The following is a 21,957-nucleotide window of genomic DNA, read 5'->3' as shown; positions in this document are numbered from 1 at the left end:
ATGGGAGCAGTACAGAGGGGAATAGTAAAAGTAATCGGAAGGAGGAAGACTGGAGGATGGGTGCTGCATTTAAGAGAAGGGAGGGAAATCAATCCAGAAGGAGAGAGAGGGAGAAAGATAAAATAAGTGTAAAAAATGCCTAAGAAATCATATTATTGTCTATTTTACTAAATTTATGTATAATACATATAAGTATACATATATATATATAGGAACCAGGCTCGACTGGGCTGCCTGCCTGTCTTGCTGTTTCGTGTCCTGTTTCTAGCAGCTTCCATGTCTGTGTTTATCTTGGTTAGCTAGTCGTGTTTACTGCTCTGAGAACGCACCCCTCCCTTCCTCGAGACTTTTCCTCCTGTGTGCAATCACCTCTTGAGGGATTTCACCTGGGAGGAGGATTCCTGTTTGGCTGCCTATAAGAAGGCTCTTTGGAACTCTGGGAGAAATAATAATAAACTGCTGTCGCGGCTGCTGCTGCGGCTGCTGCTCTCTTAGCACGAAGGACCCTCTGTGTTACTGTGTGTGTACGTGTGCGTGAGGCGTGTGCGTGTGCGTGTGTGTGTGTGTGTGTGTGTGCGTGCATGAGTTAAATCCGCAGCCCCTTGCCCTCGACTCAGTACTGCGGTGGTGCGGGTGCCGCACGCGCACACACATACACACACACACACACACACACACACACACACACACACACTATTTTCAATAAGGAGCAACTTAAGTAAGCAATGTATATGTGTGTGTGTGTGTGTGTGTGTGTGTGTGTGTGTGTGTGTGTGTAAGCTATCCTGATTAGAAGTTCCTCCTCCCTCAATTCCTTCCAATTTCTTCCCACCTCCCCTTTCATCCAGATCTATGCCCTTTTCTGCCTCACTAAAAAACAAATAAGACCCACACTTGTAGACCACCAATACTCCTCCAGGTCCCATCCAGCCTATCTCCAACTGTTTCTCCCCACCTTGTTACCAGATCCCAGCCCACATCTCTGGGGGAAGCCCCCTGGTCTACTGGGAGTCACACTGGTCACCAGAACCCCAGGTAGATCGGTTGTCTACAGACCAACCCTACTATCTCAGCGCTTGCCTAGTCCACTCTCAGTTGGTGCTCCCCTCTTTGTCACCATATGCTGGGGGGCCTAACCCCAGCAGAGGCACCGTGCTATACTAAAGGACATGCAGATCACCACTGGTTTCCATTTGCTGTAGGAGGAATCTCCTGTGATGAGGGCTGAACAAGGCACTCATCTATGAGTACAGCAGAATATTAGTAGAAGTCATTTTATCACTACATTTTTTTTTCTTATTTTAAACGTGTATTAGTTGGTTTTCCCCTATGTCACTGGGGTATGTAGTATCAGATTGGCAGTTACTTGAGCAATGCTGGGCACAGCCTCACAGTTGTGCCTAGACGCTTGTCTTCTAGATCATTCTAGTCTGTGATGGGAGTCAATGCTCACTGTCACATCTGCATATCACGTTACAGGGACACCCAACATGCTATGTTCATTTGTTGTATCTCTTCTCTCATACACAGCTATAGCAGCAAATCACGCAGTCATCGACTGAAATTTGAACACATATTGAAGCAGATAAATTGTCATCAATACAGAAAATGTTAAGGCTGACTAAGACCTGGAATCTGTTGTCTCAATCCCGACCACAGTCTCTTATTTTGCACAGATTTTAGAATCTTGTTTTTAAATCACTAAATAATACAAATACCATCATGTTATTGCGTAGCTGAAATAAAACTGAAATATTTCAAGTACAAATGAGTTGTTTTCTTAATTTTTATTATAAGAAGGACAACCTACTCGGAAACTCTTCTCTCTGCCATATGGTTGATCACTACTACCACGTGGCTGGCCTCCTCAAACAACACGTATCTCTTTTCCCCTCCTAAACTCCCATCTATGAATCTATGATAAAATTCTTTAAAACTCAACAAAGAAAAGAAGAGCAAAATAAAGATTTCTTCTGGATGCCATGGGAACTTTGTGTAGTGCCCTTCAAAGGTATGACTTGACTCCTGAGAGGGGTGAAGTGATTTGAGGACAGAGTAGTGAATTTGTTTGACTTAAATTGGATAATTGGACTTTAGAAGTGCAACGTTAATATAAAACAAAATGACTCACCCAGCCAGACGTGGGCAGGGCCCTCTCCAATCTTCAGTCAAGAAAACACCCCATAACTTGCTGACAAGACAAAGACAATGTAATGGAGGTATCTTCTCAGTTGAGGGTTCCCCTTCCAAGGTTATGCCAAGGTTGGCCCACACTCTCTTCTCAAATAGCTCCCTCCTCTCTCTCTGTCTCTCTCTGTCTGTCTGTCTCTCTCTCTCTCTCTCTCTCTCTCTCTCTCTCTCTCTCTCTCTCTCCCTCTCTCTCCTTTTCTCTTCTCTCTCTTCCTTCCCTGTTTCTTTCTGTTTGTCTTTCTTTTTTGTTAACTTGTAATTTCTTTCTAAAAAGTATTTATTTATTCACTTACCTACTGAACACACCCCCTCTGTTCTTTGCTCCGGGTCCTACCCTTCCACCTTCTTCCCCCCCCCCCCCTTTTCCTCCCCTTCTCTAATCCACCTTGGAGCATCCAATCGCATCAGGACTATGCACATCTTTTTCCACTGAGGTCAGACAAGGCAACCCACCTAGGGGAAAGTGATCCAAAATCAGGCAACAGAGTTCATGTCAGAAACAGCCCCCATCTTTTCACTTGCTAGGGGACCTGTATGATGACCAAGTCACCCATCATTTATATATCTGTCAAGGGTCGGGATCCACATGGTCTGAGTTTAAGCCATGCCTCCTCTTTGGTTGGTGCTTCTGTCTCTGTAAGCCCCATGGACCTAGATTAGTTGACTCTATTGGCCTTGTTGTGGAGATCTTATCTCCTCTGGGTCTCTGCATCCTTCCACAAGACTCTTGAAGCTCTGCCTAATGTTTGGCTGAGAGTCTTGGCAACTGTTTCTATCCACTGCTTCCCCTTGCACTTTCATGTCTTATTATATTTTTGCCTTTAAATCTACATTTTACAAGCGAAAGACAATATGCTACATTTGTCCTTTTGCAGCAAATTTATTTTGGTTAACATCCTGATCACTAGTTGCATCCAGTTTTCCACAAGAGACTTAGATGACTTCTTATTTATGGATGAATAAAATCTTGTTTTGGTGTGTTATAGCATTTCCCTAATTTGTCCTTCTAACTTTTTTCCTGCTAAGTAGACTTACAGAACAAGCAACCTAATTCATTCTGATTTCTACTGAGGACTGCGAAGTCTCAGACTCTAATTCTACTTCAAATGAACTGATTCAATAAGGAGTGAACATCTTTAGAACAGAAAGAGCTAATTGTATTAAGGGCCCTGTAGGTCAGTGGTTCTCAAACTTTCTAATGTTGTGACCTTTTAATACAGTTCCTCATGTTGTGTTGGCCCCAACCACAAAATTACTTTTGTTATCCCTTCATAACTGTAATTTTGCTACCGTTGTGAATTGTAACGTAAATATCTGAGTTTGCCAGTGATCTTGGATGACCCCTATGAAAGGATTGTTCGACCTCCAAAGGGTTGCCACCCACATATTGAGAACCACTGCTGTAGGTGGTTTGTAGATGCTCTTTTAGTTATGCAACCGGAGCTGAAAGGCTATAGTAAGTTCTTGCCAGCTGCTTGCCTACTTATGCAACAGACACCCTGGAAATTCTATGATGGCAGTGTGATCGATGCTTACGTTCCAATGGGAAGGTTCTTATCAACATGGTCTCTGGAGAATAAATAGTAGAGAGAAAGGAGTAGTAGAGGATAATTACTCCAGAATAAACAGTCTGATAAGATAGCAGAGGTGAATAACTTTTGATTTCTGTTGGCACAAACATAGACTTCAATTCAGCCAGAAACCTGGAACAAGCTCAACTTCTTTCTAATCCCCTGAATTTAAATAATCACCCGTCCTCCTCTACTTGGATTCCTAAACTGCTCTTTTTTTTCTTTTCTCTCCTCTCTAGTTCTAAAAGCACTGTCTTATTTTTAAACATTTTTTTCGTAATATTATATTTGTCTTCTTGATTCTGCCCTCTCTATCCTTGTCTCTGTCTGTCTTTGTCTCTCTGTCTCTGTCTCTGACTGTCTGTCTGTCTGTCTGTCTGTCTGTCTGTCTGTCTGTCTCTCTCTCTCTCTCTCTCTCTCTCTCTCTCTCTCTCTCTCTCTCATACATACACACACACACACACACACACACTCACACACACACACACAATTTGCATAACTATTATTGATGTAAATTTTTCCTTTCAGGCCTTGCTAACCATGAGATTTTAAAACAACATTAAAATTAACAATAACAACAACAAGCCAAAAAGCATCCTTAATTGCATCCTGTTACTTAATGGGCAAAGTCCAACTGTTTGGCCCTAAGTAACAGATGAGGCTCAGCTTTCTTCAAAGAATTAGCCTATAGCCACATGCTTCTAGGGTAGTAGCCAAAAGAAAACAAAAGCCATTTCAGTTCTTTGAACTTGCTATTTACCTACAGCGTTATGTTAAAAAAAAAATCTCTTCTCTTTTATACCTTTGCAACCGCATTCATATGGTTTTTTTCCTCATATGTCACATTTTCATAAAGTCTTTCCTGCAAAGTCTTTGGCTCTCAGATGAATTTAAACTGTCTCTACACTGGGCATTCAAATCATATGGTAGACTCTCGTTTACATAACACCTCACAACGCATGGAACGCAACACATTGTTCTATAGCATCAAGCATTAGAGGTCACAAACCTTGACCCCATGTTTCTTTTCATCGCTAACTGACATACTGTCTAGTATTGCCTTTGCCAGGTATTACTAATGAATGGAAATCTCCCAACATTCACTCCATTTTTCAATTAAAACTAAATAAACAGAATGAAATGAGTTTTAAGTGACCTAGTATTCTACAAAAGTTGTACAGCATCTTCTTGGGTAAGAGAGAAGGCAAGAGGCTCAGAGAGGAAGGCACTGGGCTTCCAACTCCTCTTCCTTCTAAGTATTATCTGTCACTTACCTCAAATATTAGGAGTTGACACAAAATTTTATGCCAAGAAGTTTCTATTGCCAAAGATGTTTGAAACCTGCCATGAATGATCAGAACTTAGCCATTTCTAGGTGAATGCGAAAATGCAACTAAAGAGTGGGAAATTCAGTACTTAGGTACTTTCAAGTCAGGCTACCGAAAAGGCTTATGAGTTTCCACTAAATCATCATCTTTCCTGGACGTGTCAGTGAGAGCATTCGCAAATCAAAATTACAGACTTGAGGTTTTTACTCTTCTTAAGCAACTGGCTCTGTCACTTTTAGTATTTTACATACAACCTGTGAATCTCACCTTCATCATCTGTCCAATTAAAAAGGGGGAGCTTTATAACTAGCTGGCAGTTAGAAATAACATCTACAAGAGGAGCGTCTAAATTGTGTGGCACCAGGATCACAAGTTCACTAATATTAATTTTTCCTCCTATCCTCTATTCTTTGTCTCCCACTCAATGAGTGGGCACACTGAGTAGTATTTACCAGGAGACTGTGAAGTGGTGCAATACACATCATTTCTAGGCCAAGATTTCTAAAAGGTAAATAGTCTTTACTTCTTTCTTAATTTGTCTATTTAGAATAAAAAACACAGGTGACTATAATTATAGAGTAATGAGATCAAAAAATCCAGGTTCCTGAATAATCATGTGAAAGCAAAACTTTTCACCAGCCAAGAACACCCTCTTGGGGTTACTTTGTGGGCAAGAAAAAATATAATTTGTGTTTCAGCCATTGCATCGTTCTTTAAAAACTCTCAGCCACTGTTTCATGTCTTGCCCTGGTTAATTCAGCTACTTATATCCATGAGATGCAGTTATATGCATGTTATATTACACTTTAGTTAATAATCTATCTCTATGTCATCTGATTCTTGAGACAAATGATACTGTGATAAACCACAATATGTGAGCTTCGGTTTTCTATCATAATACATGTACATGTCATGTACATCCTTTAGTTATCAGCTGATGGCAGTGCTAATTCTTTTCATTAAATTGAAGATTTATTAGCATTGAAGGTCACTCATTGCTGAGCAAAACTCTAACTTTGTAAGAGTTAGAAAACAGTCATGGCATTCATACAAAATGATACAGAAGAATGAGGCATTCTCTTGGTAATCTCTGAGTATATATAAAAAAAAAACTTCTCGGGTGACACAGCCTGGTTTTGGTAGACAAAGGATGGGCTTTGCAAGATTTTGATATTCTGAGCAGAGGGAGTATAGGAACATTCCATTTAATTGGAAAGATGTAGACAAAATAGTAACATAAAGACATGTGACACTAGTTATCGAATCCAAGGACATAAGTTGAGAACAAAAAGATACATCAGAATATTATACAATTCTTACATTTTAAATGGGTATCTAAATGTTTTCACAAAGAGGATCCAAAGTAGAGATTGCCTGCCATGTGTGGTAAGCTGTATGACTTTGATAGGAAGAGTGTAGACATCCATAAGTATTAGGAATATTGTGGGAAGTATTAAGAAGTAGAATGTGGAATATTAGGAAGTGTGTGGGAAAGAAGTGAAGAGATATTGAACTAGGAGATCAAGGGTGGGAAGAGGAAGAAGGCTCAGACCTGCAGAAAAGCAAAAAGAAAGAAAGAAAGAAAGAAAGAAAGAAAGAAAGAAAGAAAGAAAGAGTTAGCATTGGTAGGTAGAGTGTGCTTGCATAGAAAAGAGTGATGCAACAAGGCCTGGACCACCACATAAAGCTTACGGTCTTGTTGTTTGTGGAGACAGAGCCTCACTATCAGTCTAGCCTCAAGTCATCATCCTGTTACCAGGGTCTCCCAAGTGATCTCTTCTCACACCATTTCAGACATATGCGCCTATAGAGATGGGTTCGTTTGGACTCTAACGAAACATAAAACTGAAATGTTTTAGGTCTCATATCTCTCACTAGGTTGCAAATAGAACACACTTAAACAGTTTTTACTATGCTAAAGATTTTACTTTAGAACATTTAAAATATGTTAGCTCAGTAAATGTTTAAGCAAGCATGAAGTAACGGCTGCATTATCTTTTGTCTTACACGGCATTAATATATTAAAAATCACACAAGTGTGAAAATGGCAAAACAAGGTTTTAACTCAGATATGTCTTGCATTTTCAAAAATCCTTATTTTTAATTATTAGGAAATCTTCGTTCTCTAAAATCATATAAGGAAAGTTTCAGAAAAAGCAAAAAAAAATATGGTTAATGTATAATGTGTGTGTGAGTGTGTGTGTGTCTTTAGGGACATTTGCAACTGCTTTTAGTAGGTTTATCTCTACTTAATCGAGCTGCCAGTACCTTTGGAATATTCCTAATGACTAAGCTAGTACTAAGTAGGTAGGCATTATCATGATCTGAATGACTCCTCTGAGATTCATTGAAATGGAATTGCCACTGTGGTAATATTTATTGCAGGGTGGTCCCTTTAAGAAGTGATTTGGTCGAAGAAGCTCCAACTTCAGGAGCCATGTTTGTACCATTATCACTTGAGAAGGTAAGTGGCTTTGAGAGTAAGTTCCCCTGGATGCTGTCCTCACATGGGTATTCTCCACCATCTTCAGATTCAAGAAGGTCCTCACTACGACATTCCCTTGTGCTAGAATTCCTGGCCTCCCTAATGTGATGAGTATATTCTTTCCTCTCTGAATTACTCACTTTGTCACATTCTATTATAGAAGTACAAGACGAACTGGATAGTATTTTTCTCCAGACAGGATACATTTGGATACATTACAGAGACTTATATGGGAATTTTATGGGACCTGACATGAGGTTATGTCACAGGAGAGGAGACTTTAAAGCATAACAACATGTTAGTGCTCCACAAAGAGAGCCAAAGAAGTTTTTTTTTTTTTTTTCAGTTTGGTCCCTCACGCCTAACCTTGTTCTTTATGGCTGGCCTTCAGCCAGAGCAAATCCTCACAACTGACAGCTGTCAACTGTCACAGGTTACAGACTTAAAGTGACAAAGTACTAGGCAATAGTGGATGGAAAATTACTATTGACTCAGAGACACTAGGCAGATTCTTCATTGCTGGGTTCTCAGCTTTTGGAGTAGATCTCTCTCTCTCATAACCTTATCTTAGAACATTTTTGACTCTGTAGTAATGCTAATAGCTTGAAGAAGCTCTTTAGTGGTACTTTCTAGTTCAACCCCTTTGACCTTACCTCTTCTTTTCGATGTGAATCCAGAGGCATAATGTGGTTTGGTTTGAATGAATGTGTTTCTTCTAAATGTTTATTTTGAAAACCTAACTCAGAATCTATTGGTATTAACTAGAAAGTCTTTGCAAGTGACTATGTCTTTAAGTGCAGAGGCCTGTAAATGACATTAGCACCCTTATGATAAAGGCCTGTTAGTGCCTTTGTTTACTAAAACATATGAGACAATGTAGGACTTAACATAGGTAAATGCTGAAGTTTTGCAAACAAAAATCTGCTGTTGTCTTGATCTCGAATTTGCCTGTCTTCAGATCTGTGAGAAATATGAATTTATTGGTTATAAATTACCCAGGCTATGATAATTTGTCACAGAATCATAAGGCATTAGAGGACCAAGACAAATGTATATATGATTATGGCCCAAGTCTCCCATATTTTATTCATGCCCTAACATATTTACAGTGAAAAAATAATCAGTAAGTTACTAAGAGGCAGTGACATCCACCAACAGCCTGATTTCAATAGGAGTGATGAACAGGCGATGTCAGACTCCACTTTCTCCTGACTAATCCTTGTTTTATTTTATTTTGTTTGTGTGATCCTATTATCAACTTCTCCAATGACACACTCAGAAGACTTATGGCTTACATCGTGAACAGCGAGATCCCTCTATTGTTAGAGAAAAACCTTAGGCATCATGAGTCAGCAGATTCAAGACTTCTGTTCATCTTCGCTTATGGAGTACAGTGTGGGCCATGATCTGAAGGGGCTCACTGATTCTCTGCCACACAAGCAGATATTAACAGCCTGGTTAAAAACAGCCCAGGCCTCTTTGTTACCCACATCACCATCATCATCATCGTCTTCACTTTGATTCTTGAAAAATGGAGTATTTAACTACTAAAGGTGTTTGGAAACGTATCTGAACAAAATAATATGATTAATGAAGTAAGACAGGCTGAAAGTTTCTCTCCCAGCATCTGACCTCACTTCTCATTCTTCTTGTAGAGGGTGGGAGTTTATTTGGATGACAATGTTTCAAGTTCAAGACAACATTTCTCAGGAATTTACAGCAAGATTTGCACACACGCGCATGCGTGCGCGCGCACACACACACACACACACACACACACACACACACACACACACACACAAATGTCTGTTACAGGAATGTGATCAAAAGCAAGTGGCCTTCCCCTAAATCTTGTCCCAAGAGGGAGAAACATAGCTTTCTTTGCTTAGTGTGCAGTGTGCTGCACAAACTAGCAAGAGACCTCTCCATCCATAACCTGACATCTCGAAATGAAAATGTTTCTAAGCTACCAGGTGACGCTGCAACCACTGCTTGGCTCTGCATTGCTTGTCTCTAGGTAACTCTGCTGGAAAAGAAAATTCTTCCCCCAACCTCTTCCCCTACCCTGATTCTCGTATGTATGACGGTTGTTTTTGTTGACATGTAAATACACTGGGTTTTGTTCATTTGTTTGTTGCTTGTTTGTTTACACTCTGACATAATTCTTTACTGATTCAGAAAGAAAACATAAAATTTCCATATAGTTATCTCTTGATATACATAGGGGAATATGACCCACAACCTGCTTTGGATACTAAAAATCTTTCTCTGACCAAGTCCTTTATATAAAACAGGGTTAATATGTAAATATGACTAAAGCTTATTCTCCATGTCTAACCATGATATCTAATATGATATAAATACTAGATAGATAATTATCTTTCTGCCTTCCTCAGATAGTGAAGAAAAAGAACCTGTACAGAGGCAGTCTTAAAAATATTTTGATTCAAGGCTGGTTGAATACACATAGACTGAAAGTGGACTGCAGGGAACTCAGAATGGAGAAGCATTTAATGCTGGGAAACAGCAAGGGAAGAGAAGAATTCCTTTAACCTGTCCGTAGAACTTTTACATATACAGTTTGCCATTGGGAAGAATTCCACCGAATTCAGATGTACTCAGAAAATCAGAGGGAACCTATGTGCAGCAGAGGTGATACTCCACATGTGAACGGTGAAACACACAGAGTATGTTCAAATTATCCTTAGCTTTCTGAGCTGACTCTAAAACCAGTGCCAACACTTCAGCTTGGACTGTCTGGACAACTTGCTTTAAAGAAAGGCTTATTATAAAGTAGCATGGTATCAATTGACTGCAAAATGCTCTCACAACTTCCCAGAAGAGTTTCAGCTCATTTCAGCACAATATGACCGGGCAAGACTACCCCATTACAAGATGCTAGCACGTGAATTCATTATGTGCAGCGTCTAAGCCCATCAATGTTGATCTAAGCATTTTGATGACTGAGGGCTCATAGATCTTTCTTAACTCAAAGTCAGAAGTTTGAGCTTTCAGGAATACATCACGGACACTTTGTTGCTTTACCTCTTGTAGAATCAGAGGGCTTACACTTGGGTATCTGAGGGCTTGCTAGGAGTGGGAGCAGATGGAGTTTTTATATGTTCTTTTTATAAATGCATTTTGAGCAGGTTTTTTGCATGAATATTTCATTTATGACAGGGTGCTGCTTAGTTATATAAAAAAGTAAATACATAACGAGTGAGGTGTAAGTATAGCAGCAGTGTAGTGTTGAGGCTAATGGGTGGAGAGGGTTTTAAAAATATGAAGAATTCTCATTTTCAAAAGTGCTTTGCAAACTTTCAGAGATAAGTAGCTTGTTTGCTTCCTGCTTCTGTTATCTACATTTCTCCCCCTGTCTTATGTGCTTAGCCAGGAAAAGAGAGAAGGCTTTGTGTTCAAGAAGTCAAGCGTCTGGTTTCCAATTTTTATTACAAACAATATTGTTATTACTTGAGAAGGGAGAAAACAGCCCACATGATGTAAAAATAGCAAGGGCCAGTGCCACGAATGGCAGCTTGGGGCTGGGAGACCTGGATGGCGGGACACACAACCACCAGCAGGGGGGGAAAAAAAAAAAGAGGCATGGAAAACAACAGCTGTCCTAAGCTAAAATGGTGGTCCTTGATCTTCACAGGGGACAGGTGGCCAAAACATGCCACTCGTCCTTGTGTGAAATGGTATAGTTACAATGTTCTAGCCTTTGGAAACTATTGCCAAAGAAAAATGTTTAAGTCAATGTGAGAAAATACATTAAATCTACTCCCCTATGGGATTGATTTTTCTAAGCCCATACTAAATATTACCCAAGTAATTTAAAATGCATTCCCTCCTCATTCTGAACTTTATTTAAACATACAGTGCAGCTACCAATATACAAATAAGCGCATGAAAAAATAAAGGAACAGTGTACAGTAGAAGTATACATAAGACTCCATGGGGGTTTTTGTATCACATTTAAGAAACAGAATTAAACAAATGTCCTGATCTTAAAAAAACAATAGAAGTAACATCCAACATCTTGCAGATTTAAAGACAATACGGGTTCTGAGAAGCTGAATATCACAAAGCAACACTGTTTTCTAAGTTTTCACAGAGATGAGGATTTTACTTCCCCCTAAAATTCACAAGTGATAACATAGCTCAACATTAATGATATCCACTCGCCACGCAATTGCCTCCGTGAGGCATTTCCTTGATGGCCGTTTTGTTTCTCCGATTATTTTGTTGCTACCTGACACCCATCACCAGAACCAGCCGGTAACTTTATTTGCCGCAAAAAAATTGTTTTGTTTGTTTGTTTGTTTGTTTGTTTGTTTTTATTTTTATTTCTCACAAAGTATGTAGCTTTTTTTATCATGTCAGGAGGACAGCAACATAGTAACTTGACCACAAGCAGAGAATATATGTAAGCTACCGTGAGAAGCTATGTGGACCAGTCAGCAAGGCACACTCCAGCTAAGGGATTCTTGCTAAAGAGGGGTCGCTCGCCACATGTAATTCAATTTCACGCCTCAGCAGAATTACAAACTGCTACATGTCATGAGCCCTTGACTATTGCCTGAGGGTGGTCAACGCAGCAATGGTAAATCCTCTTTCAGTGACATGTTTCTCTGTAGTTTCTGAAAGTGTCAACTACAACCGCTAGCATGCAGCAGTAGGTTATATACGCTTTTAGGTTGGTTGACGGTCTGATTGAGAGTTGGATTTGGCAAGTGTGGAAAGGGAGAGCTGTTGGGTAGGCCAATGGAGCACCCCACATTGACTTGCACTTTGGCCCCCTCTAGTGCTTCTCTATGAAGAAACTCAGAAGTTTGAGATGTGAACAGCAGTAGCCTAATGGGCGCTAAGAGGTGGCACAGCTGTTAGGAGGAGGGGAAGATCACACAGGAGACAAATGTGGTCTGCATAGAAGGAGTGAATGGCAATGTTGGAATTCCTTCTCAACTCTATTAACCTTCTGTTAATTTTTTTTTTTTTTTAGCGATTTCTGGAGAATTGGCATTAGCAATAAATCAGTAAGTCAACCAGCCAATTGCTCTTGCAGCTAGAGAGATTCAAGTTTTCAGACTTTACGGAAATACATGGAGAATATTTCACGTTAGTCATAGATTTGGGTTTATACATAGAACACTTTTATTTTACTCACTGAGTGATAGAAGATGTGCATACAGTGCTTAGGATGAATGATGGCAATTTCTTTGTCCAAAAAGAAGACAAGTCAGGTGTTTTTGAACAAAACTTCCTTTTAAATTAACCATCTTTAATAAAAATTTGAAATATTTAAAAACCTTTAAACGCTTTTAACAAAAGTCCTGTCTTTTTATTTACTGACTTCTACCATTTACAAAACAGAAACTAAATTCTATTGATATTATTCCTAGGGTCATTTATCTTTGCTTGAATACTTACTTGTGTACAGACCGGCCTGATACAAGCGAAGGAAAATTGTTTCTTCCCATGAAGTCTTGAGGAGAAAGAGCATGTACTGCACTCTTCTTCTTTAGCTTTCTAGAACAAATATTGCAAATCTAACTGGCTCTCCAATGTGTTAAGCATAAAGATGCTTTGTTAGTATAAATAAATAATTTAAAAAGAATGGCAACCTACTTGGAATCTCATCTTCCATAAAGAGTTCTGGATATTTGGAAATATTGGTTGAATGCACAAAACAAATAATTGTGTATTGTTTTTAAAAGACGGCTTTACTCTATTTTTCCTACAAAACTGGCTCATTCTCACATTTACTTTTTTTTTTAAATTAGTAATCCACAAACTTGATGGATTCTTGTAACAGACAGGAATTTTGAAATGCTCACATATTTTCAGATTTGTATAAAACCAAACAAATGTTGGTAATAAAAAATATATTAAACCTTTACTTCTATTTTCTGTTTCAATTCTCCCTGGATCAACGTTTGTTACTTTTAGGCCTTAAATCTTAAGACTTAAAGTCTATCTTCATGGCTGACTTGCATGCTGTCTGAGCTACTTCATTATAAAGTACAAAGGGGGAATGACTGAAGCTTCCTAAAACTATAAAGATTACCAGAAATAATTAATATGCTTAAATATCAACTACAGTGAAGTCCAATAACTTGAGTGTCCAGAATGAGAGGTGATGGAAAGTTCTGGATGAGAGATTTAAGTATAAGTGAGAATGGCGACCAGGAGTCAGAGACAGGATTACCCAGAACTACAGGCTAGACAAAAAGTGGCAGATGTGGTAGTGAAGGAAAAAAAAAGGGAAGTAAAATCAGGGCTAGTCAGTGAAGGAACTTGAAACTGAGGGCTAACATGGTAGTTTTTTCAGACAAACCAAAGGCTTGTTTAAAATGTTAGTCTATATAATTGTAAAACACACCGTAGTAAGTGCATTCAAAGTATGTTCGTGAGATTAATTTCCTGCGGTCGGTTTTCTAACTGGTGTTTAAACAGTGATTTTTCAGGGCTACGCAAAACTACTGAATGCTCCCCGTAAATTGCCACAATTTCAACATCAGCATGAATAATTTGTATGGGAGAGAGCATAGGAAGAAAGATTCAGATTTGCTAAAGAGGAAGAGCAGACACCGGGAGCCCTAACTGTGGTTATTGGGCAATGTTGTCTGGTCCGTAGCTCAAGACTTTGACACTTACTGACTTTAACAGGCTTGTGCAATCCTTGGACACGGGCATTTAGCTGGGCTGAAAATGAATGCACTTTACCTGATAGTTTTCTCAAGAAGATGATGGCTCCCAATGTCTAAATTAATATTTTGACTGAATTCCACCCCTGATGCCTCATCTCTCTCCTGCACAATGGAAGGCTTGTGTTAGCTGTCGATTAATAGAGGACACAAGATTATCCCATAGTAGACTAAATTGTAAATGACGGAAAAGAAGCTCATTTGTGTCTATTTATTCCTCCTTATTAATAGATTTGGGCACTTAGAAATGCCTCAAGGAAAGGCAGAAGTGCAAGTAAATAAGTCTGTGAATGCTCCCATTAAACCCTGAGATGTTAGAAATACACAAAGCTCAGGGAAATTAAGGATACAAAAATCTCAAGAAATCAGATTTTCTAAAATATATTTATAACTCCAACTTAAATTATTCCCTCTTGAATAACAAATGTTTGCTAGCCAACATGAAGATCATGTAAAAGTTCAATGAATTATTTGCATCAACCTTGATTTGAAAATCTATCAAGAGAATTTTATTTAAGTAGTTTTCAGCGACCTCCTACCTCATTCCAAGCCACAAATATATGAAGATCATTACTAAACACTTCCTTTTTTCATCAAAGTTTATGTCAGAATAACTGGATAAGGAATACAGAAATCTGGTAAATAAAATAAACACTATTGACGATTCAGAACATCAAAGTTTAGTCATGAGAGATGACAAATCCTTTTATACTTCTTGGATATGAAAATATCACAAAACAAAACAATTGTGGTGGTGCATGTCTTTAATCGCAGCACTAAGGGATATAGAGGCAGATGGATTGCTGTGAGCTCAATGCTGACCTTGTTTACAAAGTGAGTCTAGGACAAGCAAAGACCATACAGAGAAACCCTGTCTTAGAAAACAAAATATTAACAAAAAAAAAAAAACCCCACAAAATAAAAAGATAAATAAGCAGGAAAAAAACCACAAAATAAAAAGATAAATAAGCAGGAAAACGTATAATTAACCATATTCTGGTATCCTGGTTGTCACCATATTTTTATACAACCAGGAAAATTTACTCATATTTTCTGAGCCTTGTTTTTCATGTCCATGAAATCAAAGTATTACAATAAGTAACATGAAAATCCTGTTTCATATCTTAAATGCTATGATATTATTATTCTGTGCCATAATGTAGGTGCTTGTAAGCTCTTTTTTTTTAAAGTTTTTTTCTTGAGCCATATCAGTTTGTTTCATGGCTAAAATTAAAATAAGTATGATTGACTAGAAAATTAGACACTTATTTTCCTTAATTCAATGTTTTCTTCAGTATTTTAAATGATAATAGCGGCTACTACATCTCTTTAGAAAAGTAAAATACAAATACTACTTGATGTAGCATAAAGCATTCATGTTGCACAGTTTTAGCTAACCATGCTGTGATGGCTCTGTGACTTCTGTGTCAGAAGGCGACGGTCCAGTCCGCTGTCTCATTCTATGTCTGAGCTCAGCACATCTTACGAGCTCCCAGGGGATCGTGTGTTCATGATCAGTTGGTTCCATCTGATGACAGCATATCAGCTAAACTACTAACACATACCCAACAGATCACTCGGGAACTAGACCTCACGTGTCAAGAAAACCGAAAGGGCCCAAAATGAATTACAAGTCTGAGAATCGGGGGAAACAGGGAAGTACTTGCTGTTCTTTCAAAGCACATAATTAAGTTTGTAGATGATAATCACTAGACTCATTAGAGGAAATAATTGGGGGAATATTTTGTATTCTAAGTGCAGAAGGAGTAAGCTACATGAACCAATAGCTAAGTCTCCCTAAGAGTCCATAATGAAGTCTTTTAAGGTGTATCTCTATGTCGAGAAAGAAAGTGCGTATATGGTATTTTGCTATATTAAGTTAAACAAACTCTCACTAATCCTACATGGTTGTTTAACTCAGGCAAGACACTGAAAATTTTAAAGAATAAATAGCTTCCTTATCATAACTGCTTAAATTCCCATGTTAATGCTAGCATATAATTTCACAAGGAATCTTTCTACCATAGAAGACAAAGCAAGAACATTATTAATACATTTAATTCTTTCCTTACTTAAGTACCTCTGAACCATCTAAATGATAATTGAAAGATCCTATGGATGGCAGAAATGAATGTGTTTGTCATATGGAGGAAGAAGAGAGGGAAATTTTTCCTGAGGAAAGTGTAGCTGGGAAGACAGAACTAAGAGGACAGCAAACCGACAATCCTAAAGAGGAACACAGTGAGTGGACATGGTGATAAGCCACGTTAATGTTCCCAACTGAAAGTGGGAGTTTATTTTTTTTTTTTGAGTGTTTTCATTTTAGTGGAGCTCAAGTTATAAATGCCTAGGGCACATGGTATGACCAGGACATATCATAAAATGATGGCCTCCATCATTTTATATTTATGTAGAAAATGATTACTGTATGATTGAGAAGAAGAATGCTAGATCCAATCCCAAAACGACATGGTTCCACTATCTCACAAAATGTATTTCTTCTTATAATATTCATTTATCAGTTTTTTTTTAGAACACTTCCTTTATTTACTGTTCACAGCTCTGAGAGTCTCGGATGTCCAGTGGTACTCGAATTTGATATTGACTGTCATAGTTAAGTCGTGAGGCCTTGGCTGTGATGTCATGTAAAGGCAGAGAAGATAAGCACACCTTTGACACCAAAGCTCCTCTTTGATGTGGAAGACTGTGAACCAAAGTAGCCATTGCTCATACATTAACCACAGCCTTCTTTTACATGTGCCACTGGGGAAGCAATGGGTACTCTCTGTTATCTCAATACTTTGATTTGTTACTTGACAAAGACAAACTTTTTTGCAAGCTGTCTTTTTCATGTATTGCTGCCACTTCTATAAATGCAACACATATAATCTAGTAGCTGTCACTCTGATTTGAGGGTATATTCTGGGTACATTTGAGTACATATTACTGTTGGTGAACCTACTTCCTCTTTCTTATCAGAAAGTGTAGTTCTATACTTGTTTAACTCCTTTCACACTTAAGGACAGCCTTTGCTTTTAGTGGGTATTTGCTTTTGTGGGTATTCCTTTTAGATATCTAAAGTAATGAACTGGATTACTGTATGTTACTGTCAAAAGATTTCTTTAACATCTCATCAGAAGATATTTCTCTTTATTCTTTTGTAAAGAATTATACCATTTTCTTTAATGACCATGTGAAAGTAACTGATCAATGTTTTTTTTTTTTAAATGGACCCGTGGAAACTTTCTCTTTATGATTTCTGTTCAAGAATATGTTAAAAACATACAGTAATGTTCTTTATTTATTTAATGATGTTAAAAACTTTTCTTGTTCGTGTTATTTTTTTCCCCTTTGGGGTTTCTCTAGACAACACTGTTTAGAGTATATTATTGTTCGGGTTATCAATGTGCTTGCCAGCTAGACTCACTTTAAGTACAGGCGGAGCACAACACACAGCTGGGGGAAATAGTTTGCTCTTAGTCATTTACTGGACTCCCAGGCCTCTGACAACAACATATGCCAGTTTCCCATTGAAAATGAATGCATGTGCACATGGATAAAGCTGCTCTCTGAACTTTTTCAGGGCTATTTTGTTTTTTTGCTTTTTCCTTTGGCTCTGTCGTATGAGTTAAATTATCTTGTCACCTAGTAGCTTGCACAGGGACAGGATGGGGATTTGGGAGCCTTCCTTTACAAGCATAGGAGCTCTCTTTCCTCTACCTACCCTCATTAGCATGCCCTTAAATTAACTCTGTAATTCTGATTTGTCCATCTCCTGTAACAACAGGGTGGTGGCCTACAGGTTTTTCTTTGTTTGTTTGTTTGTTTCAAAATGACTTGATGTGGTATGTTGGAAACATTATCAACAAGGCGGAGTCACTATTAAAGTGTCTGAGCAGCACTTTTCCTTTCTGTGTTTTGCCTCTTGCTCTTTCATCCAGCTCCAATGTTGTAAGTTCTAATGCTTAGTAAAGGTAGAAAACAACTCAAACTCTAAGAGACAAGGGGCTGTGGAGAGTCCTACGAGAGCCAGAAGTGAAAAAAATGAGGAAGCAATTGGGGTGCAGAGTTAGCAGCAGTGGAGCCTGAGAACCCCTGGAGCTGAGGGAAAGTTAGCTAGGGATAGCCGGAACTGGGGTTGTGTAGGATGAATTAGTGCTGTGACTCACAGTGGGACAGAACCGCCCTGAAGTATAAACCCGGTGCATGTGGCACACCGGCCATGATGTCTTTCCTGTCTGGGGTTTCTAACCTTCCTCCAGTACCTCTGATGGCTGAGTGCATCCAGAGGGGAAGCAAGATGAGGAGGAGGAGATGAACTCAAAAGGCAAGCTCCCAAAACTTGATGACAAAGCTGTCCTTTGACTGTGGCTTTAGCTGGGTTTCCTTTTCCTCTGGTTTTAACAGCAGCAGCATAGATTAAAGAGGAGGTGCTTTAAAATAAAAACAAGTAGTGTGACAAAAACTATCTAAAACTTAAGGTTTTACACTGTCAGACAGCTCTGTCGGATTCCTACACTTTTAAGCAACCTCAAATCACTGCCTTTATGAAGCTCCATTTTAACTATCCGAACTCCCCTTCCAATTTGAAAGGGTAAAATTATTTTTTTAATGAAAAATACCTTTGTTAGATAAAAACTTTGGAGAGGGCTGGTAACAGGTCACTACTTTTCTACTCAAACTTCTAACCTTTACTCCTTTCTAGAATTTACCAATCCAGCCTCAAGTATGTGGTAGCTCACCTGCCTTTGCTGCCTGAGTGGGAAGTAGGCTCACATGTGTGTGCCACCGTGTGTGGATCCATCCTGATTCTTCTGGTCAGTGTATTCTTACTCTAGTAAAACTCGACCAGTTTTCCAACTGTTCATCTTTTTCTTTTATTAAATATTTAAATAGCACCTAGCATGTGACAAGTACTGCACAGGACACTAGAAGTATGGGGAACAAGAATAAGTTTCATTTTCTCATGGAGATTACAATTTAACATAGGTTTGGCATAATATATAGTAAGCAAATATGTACACAAAATGAAATATGTAAATATGTGTGTATGCTGATATGATAGTTATAAAGCAATTGGATGCATATTTATAATATCTATGGGGACATCTATGTGCCTCTTCCATATAATATATACAAAGTTTTAAACATAAACATAAATTTATGGTTTTAAGTACTCCAGAGACCTGAGATGACTTTCCCCACATTATGTGATGTACCTTTTAAATCTAATTCCAATCTTTTTTCTCTGCAAGTTTCTTCCCTTACTCAAGTGGACTCTGTCACCTCTGTGCCACTTGTTTTCATCCTACATTTTGCTCTAATACTATGTAGTATTCATTTTTGTCCCTTCTGCCCAGCCCTTCCTCTTATTCTTGTCACCACAAGAATACCTCTTTTTGAGCTGTTGTCTAATTGAGACCCATCTCAGTCCCTAAACATCGTCACATCTCCCCTGATCACCTGGCTAAGGGCTACTTCTTCTGAGATCTGGCTGCCCTTAGTCATGTGTGTGCTTATTTCATGCGTCGCGCTGTGATTGCCTGATCTTATGTTGTGGTGGTTAATTTAATTTATACGGGAAGAGCTAGCTGACTATTATTGGCTAACAGTGAAAAATAGACCTCTGCTCTAGCCAAGCTTTCACTTTAGCTTTTTCGTGAAACAGTTCCTTAAGGTGAGAAGACGTTTGTATGCCTTTGCAACTTAAATTCATTTTTGAGCAAATAAGATGCTTTGAATGTAGTCAAGATTTTGTGTGTCAGCGTGAAATAGTTATTCTGATTGAGGAAAGAGACAAGGAGGGAGGGGGAGGGAGAGGAGGGAGGGAGAGGAGGGAGGGAGAGGAGGGAGGGAGAGGAGGGAGGGAGAGGAGGGAGGGAGAGGAGGGAGGGAGAGGAGGGAGGGAGAGGAGGGAGGGAGAAAACATGAATTTGGGTGGGAGGGTTAGTGGGGGAGGAGTTGGGGATGGGTAAAAATATGATCAAGATGCATTGCATGAAATTGTCTAAAAATTAATAAGTTGTTTTTAAATTTTGCTATGTTTTTATCTATTTAAATGCCTAGATACCTTCTATTTAATTTTTTTATTGAACATAAAATTTTTATGCAATATATTCTGATCACAGTTCCTCCCTCCTCATCTTCTTCCAGGCCCCTCCCACCTCCACACCCTTCCAAAGCCATGCCTTTTTTCTCTCATAAGTTAACAACAAGAGGACATCCTATTGAGACTTTAGGCGAGAGTAGCATGGAAGAATGGGGAAATAATAGGACCCACAGGGTCCTGGAAACCTACAAGAAAAACTTTATGACAGGCAGATCTGGGTCCTGGGGTCTTCCTCAAACTAAGGCACCAGCCAAGGAGAAATAGGCAGTAAACTTCGAACCCCTACCAAGACCTAGCCGACGAACACGATATTCTCCACTGTTGAGTGGAGAGTGAGATCTGATTCTCACGTGAACTCTGGTGCCCCTTTTCTGACCATGTCCCCTGGATGGGGAGGCCTGGTGGCACTCAGAAGAAGGATAGCAAGTTACCAAGAAGAGACTCGATAATCTTAGAGCATATATAGGGGGAAGAAGTCTCCCTCAATCACAGACATAGGGGAGGGGAGAAGGGGGAAGTGGGAGGGAGGGAGGAATGGGAGGAAACAGGGGAAGGGCTAACAATCAAGATGTAATATGAATAAATTAATAATAAAAAAAAAGATACCAAAAAAAGGAAGAATAAAAACAAAAACAAAAACAAAAACAAACAAAAAAAAGTTAACAACAAGAAACATTTTTTTTAAAAAAAGGAATAAAGCAAAAAGTGAAACAAAACAAGAAACAAAAAACACAAGGCATCCAGCTTCCATCTTCTTATGTAACTTAAATATAAATTAAAACCATTAAAGACTTTATCTTCTAAAATATGTGCAGAATCTGCACATAAGGGAGGGGAGTAAGGGGAAAATGGGAGGGAAAGAGGAATGGGAGGACACAAGGGATGGGATAATAATTGAGATGTAATATGAATGAATTAATAAAATATATTTAAAAAGAAGTCAAGTTTTAAAAGAAGATTGTGAGAATATTGAAAGAATATTCATTTATGTATATTTTAAAAGGCATTAATATTGGTATTGTTATTTTACTTTGTCTCTCAATATTTTAAAAAGGCAAAGATTCACAGGGAACTTTGACTATTTGAGTGATTTAACTTGTCCATTCATAGTGTGTATGTGTACTGAGGTTTCCTCTCCCACCAATGCTGGTTCCCACCAGTGTTCTATAGAAAAGAGAAAGAGCAGAAAAGAGAAGTACAACACTACATTTTGCTTAGGTCTGTTGGCAGATTTCCATGATGTCAGCCCTATTTTCTTGTTGCTCTACAAGCAGGAGCTCATGGGCTTGTTTCTGAGTTTCCCTCAGCCAGTTTCCATTCATAATCCTGAGGTTCCTCCCATACGCAAACTACCAGATTATCTGCACCCGCTTGCAATTGTTTAATTTCAAAGATAGGATTTGTTTTTCTTTGCAGTTGACGAGTGACCCGGTTGCATTCTGACTGACCTCATGGAAACAGTACTGAGAAGCTGTCTATAAATAAGTAGTTTTGTTTACAGGAACTTACTGTGGAAGTGGACTTCTAACACCTGCCATTAGTTCAAGGTTGAGAAGCGAGAGGAAGG

At 38.7% G+C, this 21,957-nt stretch overlaps 1 long non-coding RNA gene across 1 annotated transcript in view; it reads right to left on the bottom strand.

Annotated features, from left to right (window-relative positions):
* Positions 1-21,957, bottom strand: part of LOC311608477 — a 36,786-nt gene that overhangs the window by 14,321 nt on the left and 508 nt on the right. The window lies entirely within an intron of this gene.

Source organism: Acomys minous (assembly GCF_964271855.1).
Source record: "Acomys minous genome assembly, chromosome: 11".
Lineage (NCBI taxonomy): Eukaryota > Metazoa > Chordata > Mammalia > Rodentia > Muridae > Acomys > Acomys minous.
Note: the sequence above shows the minus strand (reverse complement) of the source record. Positions and strands in the feature narration are given on the sequence as shown.